This window comes from Carassius carassius, unplaced genomic scaffold, assembly GCF_963082965.1.
Source record: "Carassius carassius unplaced genomic scaffold, fCarCar2.1 SCAFFOLD_61, whole genome shotgun sequence".
Lineage (NCBI taxonomy): Eukaryota > Metazoa > Chordata > Actinopteri > Cypriniformes > Cyprinidae > Carassius > Carassius carassius.
This window is the reverse complement of record NW_026775074.1, coordinates 968,396-981,458: the sequence shown is the minus strand read 5'-3', so window position 1 is coordinate 981,458 and position 13,063 is coordinate 968,396. Positions and strand designations below refer to the sequence as shown.

General features: G+C 41.0%; 2 pseudogenes; one reads left to right on the top strand and one right to left on the bottom strand.

Moving 5' to 3' along the window:
• Positions 1-4,655: 4,655 nt before the first annotated feature.
• Positions 4,656-4,819, bottom strand: LOC132134734 (U2 spliceosomal RNA; annotated as a pseudogene).
• A 5,910-nt stretch (positions 4,820-10,729) lies between these two features.
• Positions 10,730-10,919, top strand: LOC132134669 (U1 spliceosomal RNA; annotated as a pseudogene).
• The last annotated feature ends 2,144 nt before the right edge of the window (positions 10,920-13,063 follow it).

The window sequence follows — 13,063 nt, the reverse complement described above, 5'->3', positions numbered from 1 at the left end:
AGCAAGGTTTTATATATTTAGCAAGGTTTCAGTCAAGCAGAGTACATCAAAACTATTATCTGTGATCATTTCATTTACAATAACTGCTTTGGGTGTGAGTGATCTAATATTTATGAGCCCAAACTTTAAAGATTGTTTTTGTTCATTTACTTTACATGTTTCTGGTTTAATCACGATAAGTATTTTTCTAGATCCAACATTAAATTTATATTTTGACCTCATTATTCGGGAAACAGACACAGTCTTAATAGATTTTACAGCGCAAGTACTTTTATCATTTAAGCGGATGGAACAAAAGTCATCATAATAGTTATTTGAGAATTGTCTTACTAGTCACATGGAGCAATGAATAATCATCCAAAAAAGTGGACATTTCCATTCACCTTGGCGAGGGGACCTCAAAACGTCTTAAGGTGGAGTGTCCAAGGTGGCTCAAATGGCTATAACTACAGGAAGGAGTGAGATCCCTTCACCCAAATCGGCGCACCTATGCAGGGGCTCTGTCAGAGGTCAGGTGAAAAACGGCTCTGTGACAGGCCACTTGGTGGCGCTGTAAGCGAAAACAAAATTAAAACGAATTGAAAAAGGACAACCAAACAAACATGGAGACAGCTAAAGATAGGCTGCAGTCAGTCCAATCGACTTTCAAAGTAAGGTCTGTGCTGAATTCGAACTAAACCACCCACCAGGGTCCGATTTTTCAAGAGCGTAAGTGACTTTGTTTCACAGACGCACAACACATACCTGGAAAGGAAGGACGGGTGCCTTCCATTACTGGCCTGGAAACTTCCAAGCTCATGGGCTGGTGCTTCCCAACGCCAGTTTTAGATGACTTCCTTTAACCAAACAAACCTGATTCGATGCATCACCTTATCAGTGAAAAACTCCAAGACCTCAGGTGGGTGCGTCGTTCGTGGAAGAGTCCAAGACCCCAGGAGGGCGCATCAGAAGAGAGTTCGCAATAAACCACAGCATCTGCAATGGCAGATAAGGGTTTATTGGTTTATGATAAGGGACGTTTCAGATATTAAACTTATAAGAACAGATTTTCTTTCGAAAAAGTTTTATTGTCACCATTTTCATTTTTCCCATTTGCATTTTTACATTTCACACACATTTTTCTTTTTAAGCACACATTAAAGCAAGCAATATAATGTATTCTAAATACACATGGTAAAAAACAAAACAAAAAACAATAATTGTTAAAAAGCGTTTGATTAAAAATACTGTTTTGCTTGTTTTTAAATGTCCATGTTTGAGGTGTGTTTAAAAGGTGTGGATTTCAAAAGTAAAATACAAATTAAAAAAGCAAACAAGCCTCATCTATAAGTTAATAAAACCAATTCCATAGATAAAACACAATAAAAACACCAATTAAAAATCATTTGTTGCGCAAGACCAGGGGTGAGTCCTTATCAAGTAGGTCTTCACCCCACTCTCGTGAACAGGGACATGAGATGCCACTTTATGGGCTCAGCAAAGATCCCCTCTCTGCCGGCCTGCTGGCCCGCTGTTCCCATAACCAGGGTGGTGAGGGGGCATCTACGGGCAGCCAGGGTCGGTGCATGCCAGGACTCTCTCTGTGTGACCCCGGCCCCCTTGTCCGAATATTGTCGTCCTGTACCCCTGCAGCGTTGATGTTACCTTTAGCTCGCATGCATGGAGGGTTACCGTAACGCGCTACCCCAACAGCAGGTTTCTGGTTGCCCAGATGGCATCCTTGATGATGTTGAGCCGAATTGCAGTGGGGTGAGTCACATTCCGCCAAACTTGTTTGGCCTCACTTAGTGTAAGGCCCGGAACTAGACTCACCGGTTCCCGTTCCTGCACAACAGAAATTAGAGACTTGTGATTAGTTAAAATGGTGACATCTTCACTCTCTAAAAGGTATTTCTTTAAAAACTTTTTTTTTATAAAACTGTACTCTTTAGGCAAGTTAAAAGACACTAGAATTTTCAAATCCACTGGTAAAATTTTCAAAGTTCTTAGGATAGGGGACCCCATCCAAAATTGTGCCATTGCAGCCATATTGTTTTCTTTGGATGGGGTCATGGAATAACTAATATGCAGGGCGGTGAAGCGGTTGCCTAAAAACAGGTGGGGGTCTTGGAGGCCTTTTCCACCGTTCTCCAGCCTTTTCTTCATGGTCTCCCTCTTCAGGCGCTCCCACTTGGACCCCCACAGGAAGTAAAACACCGCCCTCTCCAGTTTCACCAGGAACCGCCGAGCAGGGCTAAAATCAGAACAGACAAGTAAAATCAGTGGTAAAATCACAGATTTAAAAATTAAAACCTTGCCTTCAAACGTCATCTGTCTCAGTCCCTAAAACCCCAGTCTTTGCCTAGCTTTCCCTAACATGTCATTCCAGTTTCCCCGTCCTCCACCCTATTTGTCAAACTTCACTCCTAAAATGTTAAAATCATTCTCTTTAAAAGCTAAATCAAGTCCACTTGTGTCTATGTCTCCCAAAGAGCTGGGCCTCGGACTTGTTTCTGTTAAGTTTAGCGCCCGAGAACCGACTGTACCAGTCAGTCAAGTCCATTGCTCTTCGTATAGATAAACGTCCGTGGCTAAAAGAGTTACGTCGTCCATGTATAAAACACAGGTCGCCGTCGGTCCTCCCATCCCAGGCAGGTCTAGTCCTCCCATCCCAGGCAGGTCTAGTCCTTTAATCCATTTGTCCCTTCTCAAGATCTGTGCCAGTGGCTCAATACAAACCACATACAGGAGGGGAGATAAAGGACACCCCTGTCGGACGCCGCTGTGGATATTCACATTTTTTGATAAATGCCCGTTAACAAAAATTCTGCTAACCAGACGGTTGTATTGCAGTCCCACCCAGACTATAAACCTCCCTGGGAACCCCATTTTTTCCAGTATCTTGAAAAGGAACTTGTGCGAGATGTGGTCGAATGCTTTTTCAAAATCTAAATTTAGGACTACTAGCCGAACATGCTTGATCCGGGTGGATCACTTCCTTTAAAACGGTCGACATACGCATAGATAAAATTTTGCTAAAAAGTTTGCAGTCAAAGTTTAAAAGAGTAATTGGTCGCCAATTCTGCAAGTCAGTCTTGTCTCCTTTTTTGTATAAAAGTGACATTATCCCTATTCTAAAGCTCTCAGGAAGTCTGTCGAGAGTCTCAAATTATTTTAAAACAGTCAGTAAGTCATGTGCTAAAATATCCCAAAATGTCAAATAAAACTCTAGAGGAAGACCGTCTACTCCAGGGGACTTTCGTCATTTAAAACTTTTAAGAACTTTTTGCATTTCTAAAATTGTGTGTACTTCTTTTCACTGTATACATTTTCATAAAAAGATTCAGTTTCCTTTAAAATACCTTCTGTTGTAATTGCCCCACCCCGTGAAGTAATCTATTTTAAAAAATACCTAGCACACTTGTCGCCTTCTAATAACACCTTTACTTTGTATCTCGGTTAACACCGACATCCCTTCCTTAACTTTTTTAATATCTTCATTAAAATCAAAACCATTGTTTAAAACATTAAAATATCTTTGTAGTCTTTTTTGCAACCCCATCATGCATCTCTTTTCCCTATTCTTTTTGTCTTTCCCTACCTTCCTAAAAAACTGTCTTGTCCCACCACTGTGCACGTGTATCATAAAAGTCTTGGAGGGTCTGCCATTGGCTGAACTGCTCCCTGTACTCACTGACTATCTCTTCATCCTCTAAAAGGGAACAGTTCAGCTTCCAAACCCTCCCCCTACTGTCACACCAGTGGATAGTGAAAGTGTGCAAGATAGCATTAAGTGATCTGAAAAGAAGAGTGGGGTCAATGTAGCATTGGTTGGCTGGCAGTCTCTTGTAGAAAGATAGTCAATTCAAGAGGCTTTGGTGCCATCACCACTAAACCAGGTGAAGCCCTCCTCTCTCTGATGCATTTTTTTAAAACAGTCAACTAACCTAAAATCTCTGACTAAACTTTGTAATAAAACCAATGTCTTATCAATCTTAAAATAATCCCCTACCCCCTTCCTGTCTGTCTTGGATAAAACACAATTAAAAACCCCTGCTACCACTAGGGGAGCCCTACCTAGCATGTGGGGTTGCAGGTCTTCCAAAAACTCATACCTATCATTTTTTCCGTAAAAACGTACACATTTTGAACATAAAAAATTGCCTAAAAAAGTCAGATTTGCTAAAATTGCCCACCCATCCCTCACCACAGTGCTGCCCTTCACCAAGATATTTGGATTGTTTATTAAATTGGCAACACCATCATTTTTGTTAAAATTGGACCCACTCCACATAGAAAGCCCTGGGGTCCAAAGCTCCGCCCACTCCCTATAATTCAATAAAAAAGGCAAACCACATTCTTGTAATAAAAACAAATCTGATTTAAAAGATTTCTAATAGGCTAAAATACTCTGTGCTCTTATTTTGCTCTTCACACTTCTCACATTTAGAGTAGAGATGGTGAGAGCCATGAGCAGTATGGTTATAAAGGTATTAGGCATTTAAAACAAAAGACGATAAAAGACTACAAAAGAATAATTAAAATCATGTTATTTCTTGTTGCACTGGATTTCAGGTGGGTGTATCGTTCGTGAAAGAGTCCAAGACCCCAGGAGGGCGCATCAGGTGGGTGCGTCATTCGTGGAAGAGTCCAAGACCACAGGAGGGCACATCAGAAGAGAGTGCCCAATAAACCACAGCATCTGCATGCGTGGAGTGGACGGAGCAAGCCCCGGCTCCAGCTCCGTGATCTAAAAATCCATTTAATATGTAGTCCGTGGATGGGGGACGTATCAGATATTAAACTGGTAAGAACAGATTTTTTCTTTCGAAAAAGTTTTATTGTCACCATTTTCCTTTTTTTACATTTTTTATTTTAACTTTTTCACACACATTTCTTAGTTTTTTTTATCACACAATTTTTTAACTTTTCAGTATACATAGAATAAATACATATGGTTTAAAAATAAAATACAACCTTTGTTGTTTTGAGGTCCCCTCGCCAAGGTGAATGGAAGTTTCCACTTTTTTGGATGATTATTGACAGTCAGACTCCAGAGAAGCTTTCTGTGCTGATTTGGGTGGGACTGGGCCAAATACCTGGCGCTAGGTTGCAAAAGAAGGTTTTGGACAAAATCTAAAAAATACGAGCGATGCCGTACTTTCCGTCGCTGTAGTGCCATCGTCAGGCCGATCGGGACTAGGCCCGATGACGTTGCAGACAGGGTAGGGTACTACCATCCCACTGCGTTTCGGGTGTTTTCATCTTTGTTTGATTGTCCTTTTACATTTAAATTTTCATTTTTTTTAGCTTACAGCGCCACCAAGTGGCCTGACGCAGCGCCCTTTTTCACCTGGCCTCTGACTGAGCCCCTGCACAGGTGTGCCGATTTAGGTGAAGGGATCTCATTCCTTCCTGGAGTTATAGCCATTCGAGCCATCTCGGAATATGCCACCTTAGCACGTTTTGAGGTCCCCTCGCCAAGGTGAATGGAAATTTCCACTTTTTTGGGATGATTATTGACAGGCAGACTCCAGAGAAGCTTTCTGTGCTGCTTTGGGTGGGACTGGGCCAAATACCTGGCGCTAGGTTGCAAAAGAAGGTTTTCGACAAAATCCCAAATACCCGAAAATTTCATCAGAGCGACGAGCCAATCTGAGACCTGCGTCTGGTTCGGCTCGAGCCAAGGATTCCGATGACATAAGGCACGTGGCTCTGCGACGAACCGTTTGGGAGTTACGAACGATGCCGTGTTTGGTTAAAGAGAGTCATCTTAAACCGGCGTTGGGAAGCACCGGCCCATGAGCTTGGCAGTTTCCAGGCCAGTAACGAAAGGCACCCGTCCTTCCTTTCCTGGAGGGGGGCGGAGGGCTAACCATTGGTGTGGATGGTAGAGACGCAAATCATACCTCTGGCTGACCGCCTAGGCCTTCATACTTACCTGGCAGGGAAAACGCCATGATCAAGAAGGCGGTTCACCCAGGGCTTGTTTGTCATTCTTGGTTCAGAACTCTTTTTCGTTTTGCCTGCCCTCAACACTTGGGGATTGCAGAAAGATAATGGCGACTCAAGCACCACGGCGGAATGCGGCAAGATCTGAGCTGTTGGAAGACTTAGAAATGGATCGGATGACTTTCAGCAGAAGGATACTACAAACAGAGTTGGATTTCAACCCTTCTCAACTGGACTACATCTTTGTCTTACCGGGTAGGAAAACGTTTGAAGTTATTTTTGCTACTCTATTGTTATATGAACAATGCTTGGAAAGATTTCGGACAAAAAAGAAAGAAGCTGCCTGTTTTCAAAAGATTGAATTGATCCCCTTGGCTGAGAGAGAATTCACAACTGTGACTGTGATGATGTATTCAGAAAAGATCAAAATTGAAGATATTTCGACATGGCTCTCATTGCACTGCGCAGTCACAAAAGCCGAAGACGAAGATGGAATTAAGACTGGAGCATCCAAATACCAGGTTCGGTTGAGAACTAACTAAAAAGGAGAGCTCCTCCATCTGCCATCAGTCATCCAATTAGGCACCATTGGAGGCTTTGTGTTCTATAATGGCCAACCTAAGGAGTGTAGGAAATGTGGATCACTGAACCATCTAGCAGCCCAATGTGAATCAATTTTCTGTAGAAATTGCAAAAACCATGGTCATCTTTCCAAAAACTGCCCGGTACCTTTGAAGTGCAATCTATGTTGTGCAGATAATCATAGATTTCAAAATTGTCCGTCTGCATATGCAAATAAAGTTCGACATCAACCAGTGACGACTTTGGAAGAGAAGATTAATCCTTCGGAAGTAACTGAAATGGATGATCATATCCCTAAAAAACAACACCTCTCAGTAGCCAATACAACAAAGGAACAAGGTGAAGATGCCACTTTGAGAACTCTCTCCCTTTTGATTTCCGGCAAAGAAGATTTTGGACCATCAGGGAAAGAAAATGTAGCAAGAAATGGTGAAAACATTGTTACGCAAGAACAAAAGTTCCATCTGGAAATGAATTCACCTAAATCACTTATAGAGTTTCCCCTACTGGGTTATTCCACTCCTGCACAGAAACCCCAGTCCTGTAATAGAAATATACTACTTGATGCTTTGGAGATTCCTCCCGCCCCCTTTTCTCTTCTTTCGCATTCCTCCTCATCTGGCGAGCCTATGGTAGAAGGAAGAGATTCCTCTCCACCGTCCAATGTCCCATCAGGAATCCAAGACCAAGAGGACTTATTAAGTTGGGCATCCCTGTCATCCAATTTGACCCCTTTCCTCGACTCTAACGAAATGACTACCCTTTCTTGTACTATGCAAATGAACAAACAGCCGCTTCCCATAAGACCGGGAACACAAGAAAAAAAGAAAAAGAGGAAAAGGCCGAAAAGCACAACGGAACCTCCTTAATGCTCTCTGCCTCACCCTCCCCCTTTTTCCCTCCATGGCCCCCCTATCGATATCAACTATTAACACAAGAGGCATAATGGATCCAGTGAAATGCAATTCTGTGTTTTCCTATTTACATAATGCAGATCATGATATTTGTTTACTTCAGGAGTGCAATATAAGTTTTAAACTAGATTATAAACAACTAGAGGACAGATAGACATATGGTCAGTCTTTTTGGTCTGGAGATAACAATAACAAATCTTCGAGTGTTGCAATCCTTTTTAAAGGTAATGCTTTAACAGTTCTTAAAACACAAGAGGTTGTAAATGGGAGATTGATATATGCTGATGTAAAATTAGAAAATATTTGTTTTCGTGTGATTAACGTATATTGCCCCACAGACCTACAAGGTCGAAAAGAATTCTTGAAAGCAATAATACCTTTATTAATTTGTGGGAAAGAATTAATTTTAGGAGGAGACTTCAATTGTCCATTAAGTCAGAAGGATCGAAATTATTTCTCTTCTACCTATTTGGACTCGAGTTCCCAAGAATTGATTAAATTAGTAAAAGACTTCGGTTTAGTTGATTCCTTCAGATTTAAACACCCAGATACCCCGGTATATAGTTGGTCCAATGGTCGGAGCTATTTTAGAATTGATTTTCTTTTTACATCACCACAGATTACAATACTGAATTCTGGGATAAACCCAACTTTTTTTTCCGATCATGCGAAAATAGAGGTTGAGTTAGGATTTGAAGGGGTAAGAGTGAGGGGTATGGGGTTTTGGAAATTGAACATTAGCTTATTATTGAATCAGGAAGTTGTACGTTGTTACAAAGAAAAATTGAGTCAATGGAAAAGCTTGCAGCCTCTATATAACTTTATAGGCGAATGGTGGGAAGATTTTAAAATTAGAACGAAAAAATTCTTTATGGAAGAAGGTACAAGAATTAAAAAGAGCAAAGCCTGCGCTTGTAAATTATACCAAAATAAATTACAACAATTCTATACTATGGCTCATTCCGGATTTGATGTTATTGATGATATCATGAAACTCAAAAAAAGTATTTCAGATATTTATGCTGAACAGAGTAGGAGTTTCATAAGGAGTAGATTACAACATATGGAATCCAATGAAAAGTGCACCCGCTATTTCTTTAAAAAAGTGCTCCGGTCAAGATCGGTTATAGATGAACTAAAAAAACAAGATAATGAAATCATAACTGAAACAAAAGATTTAATTTCATACATTCATTCCTTTTATCAAGATCTGTTCTCTGAAAAGGAAATAGATGAGGAAACTATGTGTAATCTTCTGTCAGAAAGTCATATAGAAGAAGAACTGCTGATCGATATGGAAAGAGATTTCACGACCGTAGATTTGACGAAAGCGCTGAATAGTATGTAAGGTAATAAATGTCCAGGCATGGATGGTTTGCCCAAAGAATTTTAGGTCAAATTTTGGGAAGAGTTGAAAGATACAATGTTGGTAATGTTTAAAGAAAGTCTTAATTTAGGTAAACTCCCCCCAACTTTGAGAGAGGGTATTTTTTCAGTTTTATTTAAGAAAGGGGATAAATCTGACCTGAAGAATTGGCGCCCTTTAACCTTGTTGGGAACTGATGTAAAAATATTGTCCAAAGCGATATTTTTCCGTTTCCAACCTATTATGACAGGTTTAATAGGGGATGATCAAACATGTGGGATAAAGGGTAGATCCTTACAACAGAATCTGGCTCTGATACGAGATTCTTTTCTCTATACTCAAGATCGCAAAATACCCTTATGTGTTTTGGGATTAGACTTAGAAAAGGCCTTTGACAGTATTGATCATCGATTTCTACGCAAAGTGCTACATAGTTCCGGCCTTGGGAAATCAATGTATTGATGGATCAATCTGTTATATACACAGTGTCAGAGTCTTATTTTGGTTAATGGCCATCTGTCACCGCCTGTTATGGTTCGTTCAGGAGTACGCCAGGGCTGTGGCTTATCTCCGTTGCTAGGTATGTGATCGTTTTATGCTAGCAACTGGCATGAAGATTAATAGAAGTAAAAGTGAGATTTTATATCTGAATTGGTCAGAACCTAAACAAAATTTTGGATTGAAAAATCAAGATAAAGCCATTAAAATTTTAGGAATGGTATGGTGTAAGGATATGGAAGAAAGAAATTGGAACTCTAGATTACATCAAATAGAGTGGAAAATAAAACAGTGGGAAGAAAGAGTCCTCACTCTTAGGGGTAAAGTATTAATAATTAATGCAGAGATTATAGCATCGCTCACATATATAGCGGCAACTTTGACCGCCCCAAGACGTTTCTTAAATACAGTAAAGAAAATGATGTTTCGTTTTTTTTATGGGGTTCTAACCAAGAGAAATTGAAACGTGAAATATTATATAAAAAAACTGAGATAGGAGGATTAGCAGTACCGGATATTGAAGTCAAATTTGATGCCATGATTCTTCTCCCTATAGTAAAAGCTTGTTTAAATGATGAAGAAATAAATATCAGCAGCTTCTTTGCAAGGTTTTGGGTAGGCCAAGAAATAAGGAGATTATGGAATAAGAGAACTCCACAAAACACCCCACATGCAGAAATTAGACCAGCTATGTACGATAGTATATTGTGTTTAATAAAGAAAGTGTCTTGGGCTAATATTTCAATTGTTAATTTGAATAGATCACTAATAGAAGGAAAGTTATCTCCTCTATTACTTAGAATGACCCCTGTTGGCAAGCTTATTGAATCGGAATGTGTCAAAGTTTGGAGGAATGTAAACAATGACTTTTTATTTAATTGCCATAAAGATATCGCTTGGCAAGTTATACAGAATTGTTTACCCACCCGGGTCTTCTTGAAGAAAAGAAATTGTACTCGTACCATGCTATGTCCTAGAACATACTGTGGTGAAGAAGAGACTATTAAGCACTGTCTGTGGGAATGTCCATATGCTCAGAGGATATGGAATCAAATACGACCATGGTTGTTGAATCTGTACAGAATGCCAAGCGAGGGAGATATTTGGTATGGAGAATTAAAAGAGGTCCATTTCAATAAATGGATTCGTTGGTGGGCAATTATAAACATCTTTAAAGAAGGGTTATGGAAATCTAGAAATATTTGTGTATTTCGGTCTCATGAGATCCCAGTTAAATCAGTGGTAAAATCGAGCTTAAGAAGTATTGGACTATATTGTAAGAGACGCACAGAAAATGACAGTTGATGAAATGGATAAGATTTGGAACATACCAAATGTCTCTCCCTTTAATGAGGTATGGAAGATTGGTTAACTGAGTTATGTAATATGGAATTGTATGTGTTATACGCTAAGCTCTGTTCCTTCTTTCTTTCTCTTTGTAATTTCCTTGAGTGGCTTTTTTAAGTAAAAATAAAAAAAGGTTCACCCAGAAAAAAAAAAAAAGGTTCACCCAGGGCGAGGCTTGCCCATTGCACTCCGGCCATGCTGACCCCTGCGAATTCCCCAAATGCGGGAATCTCGACTGCATAATTTATGGTAGTGGGGGACTGCGTTCACGCTCTCCCTTGAAATTGTTGGTGAAACAAAGCAGAAGAGGTTTTTTCCAGGTTTTTTTTTTTTGTGTTTCAGAATGGGGAGTTCTGTCACATGCGAGGTATGTGTTGTGCGCCTGTGAAACAAAGTCAGTTACGCTCTTGAAGAATCGGACCCTGGTGGGTGGTTTAGTTCGAATATAGCACAGACCTTACTTTGAAAGTCGATTGGACTGACTGCAGCCTAGCTGTAGCTGTCTCCATGTTGTTTGGTTGTCCTTTTTTCAATTGGTATTAATTTTGTTGTCGCTTACAGCGCCACCGAGTGGCCTGTCGCAGCGCCCCTTTTTCACCTGGCCTCTGACTGAGCCCCTGCACAGGTGTGCCGATTTGGGTGAAGGGATCTCATTCCTTCCTGGAGTTATAGCCATTTGAGCCATCTCGGACACGCCACCATTATTGACAGGCAGACTCCAGAGAAGCTTTCTGTGCTGCTTTGGGTGGGACTGGGCCAAATACCTGGCGCTAGGTTGCAAAAGAAGGTTTTCGACAAAATCCCAAATACCCGAAAATTCCGTCAAGGATTCCGATGACATAAGGCACGTGGCTCTGCGACGAACCGTTTGGGAGTTACAAGCGATGCCGTACTTTCCGTCGCTGCAGTGCCAGCATCAGGCCGATCGTGATGAGGCCCGGTGACGTTGCAGACAGGGGAGGGTACTACCATCCCCCAGTGTTTTTAGGTCCCCCAGACTTACCAAAGCCGAGATGGGCATCGCCGTGTCCGGCTTCCTCCCCGCTGCGTCTTAGCAGCATCGCTTCTCGGCCTTTTGGCTAAGATCAAGTGTCTGGCTTGGAGAAAGAGACAGCGATCGCCTCTTGGAGGTACTTAGGTTGTGCTTTGCCATAGCACGTCCTACACCTTCCGAGAGGTATATTGTATTGCTTTGAGCATACTTTTTTATTATTTATTGTCTTTCATATTGTGTTGTGCTTGTTTTTTTTAAGAGGAGTTTTTTATTGAGACACTGGTCTTAAGGTAAGTTATTTCTGTTTTAAGTTTCTTTTATTGTTGTAGTAATATTTTAGTTTGTTTAATCTCTTTTAGCTGTGGGTGCTTCCAACATGTCGGCTGCCCGTGCCGGCATGCGGAGGCACCACAGCACTCGATTCCTGTTTTTAGAAAAAGATAGTAAGTTAATGGAAATGTCTAGGTTGGATTTTTCAAGGAAAATGATGCAAAAACTTCTAGGTTTTAACCCTGCTGATTTAAATTGCATTCTAACCCTGCCTTTTAATAAAGGCTTTGATGTGAGTTTTAAAAATGCAGCACTGTTAAATGACTTCTGGCAGCGCTTTGACACACACAAGACCCAGTTTTCCATGTTTAAAGTTGAGAAACTAACTGATAACACACAAAAAATGGTTATCGTTAGAATGTTCAATGAGACTGTGAATGGAGAAGATATTTGTATATGGCTGGGTAGATTTTGCACTGTAAGGGGCCAGGCTATGAAGGTTTATGATGAAGACGGCATTTGGAATTGTTCCTGGAGGGTCCCCATTAAGCAATGGGAAGACCCCCAGGGCTTCCAAGGTCTGAGGCATTTACCACAAATGATAGTTCTGGGAGAAAACAGGGGCTACATCCATTACCAGGGAATGCCCAAACTCTGCCGGCGATGTGGGGAGTTTGGACATCTTGTCGAAGCATGCCAGAAAGTGTTTTGTAACAAATGTAGAGAAATTGGACATTCCTTTGAAGAATGTCCAAATGGCAGAAGGTGTAATCTTTGTGGAGACCTGTCTCATCTTTACAGAGATTGCCCCAAATCGTTTGCCAACAAAGTTAAATCACACAAAATGGCAGTTGAGGAGCAAGTGCAACAAGTTAACGAGGAGGCGGGGCCAAATTAAAATCTCCAGCCAAACCCTGTGGTTGGTGGAGAGAAAGTGGACGATAGAGGCAAGGAGAGAGTGGGGGCGGAGCAAATTTCAAACTTCCCGCCAAACCATACTATTGGAGCAGATGAAAATGAGGAGATGGAACTCCATCAATCCCTAATAGAGAAAGAAACGGAGTCAGATGAACAGAGCAAGGATGGGGATAGTGAACAAGACAACCAAGAACAGGAAAAGGTAGTGGAGGAGAAACGAGAGATAGAGGTAAGTAATGATCT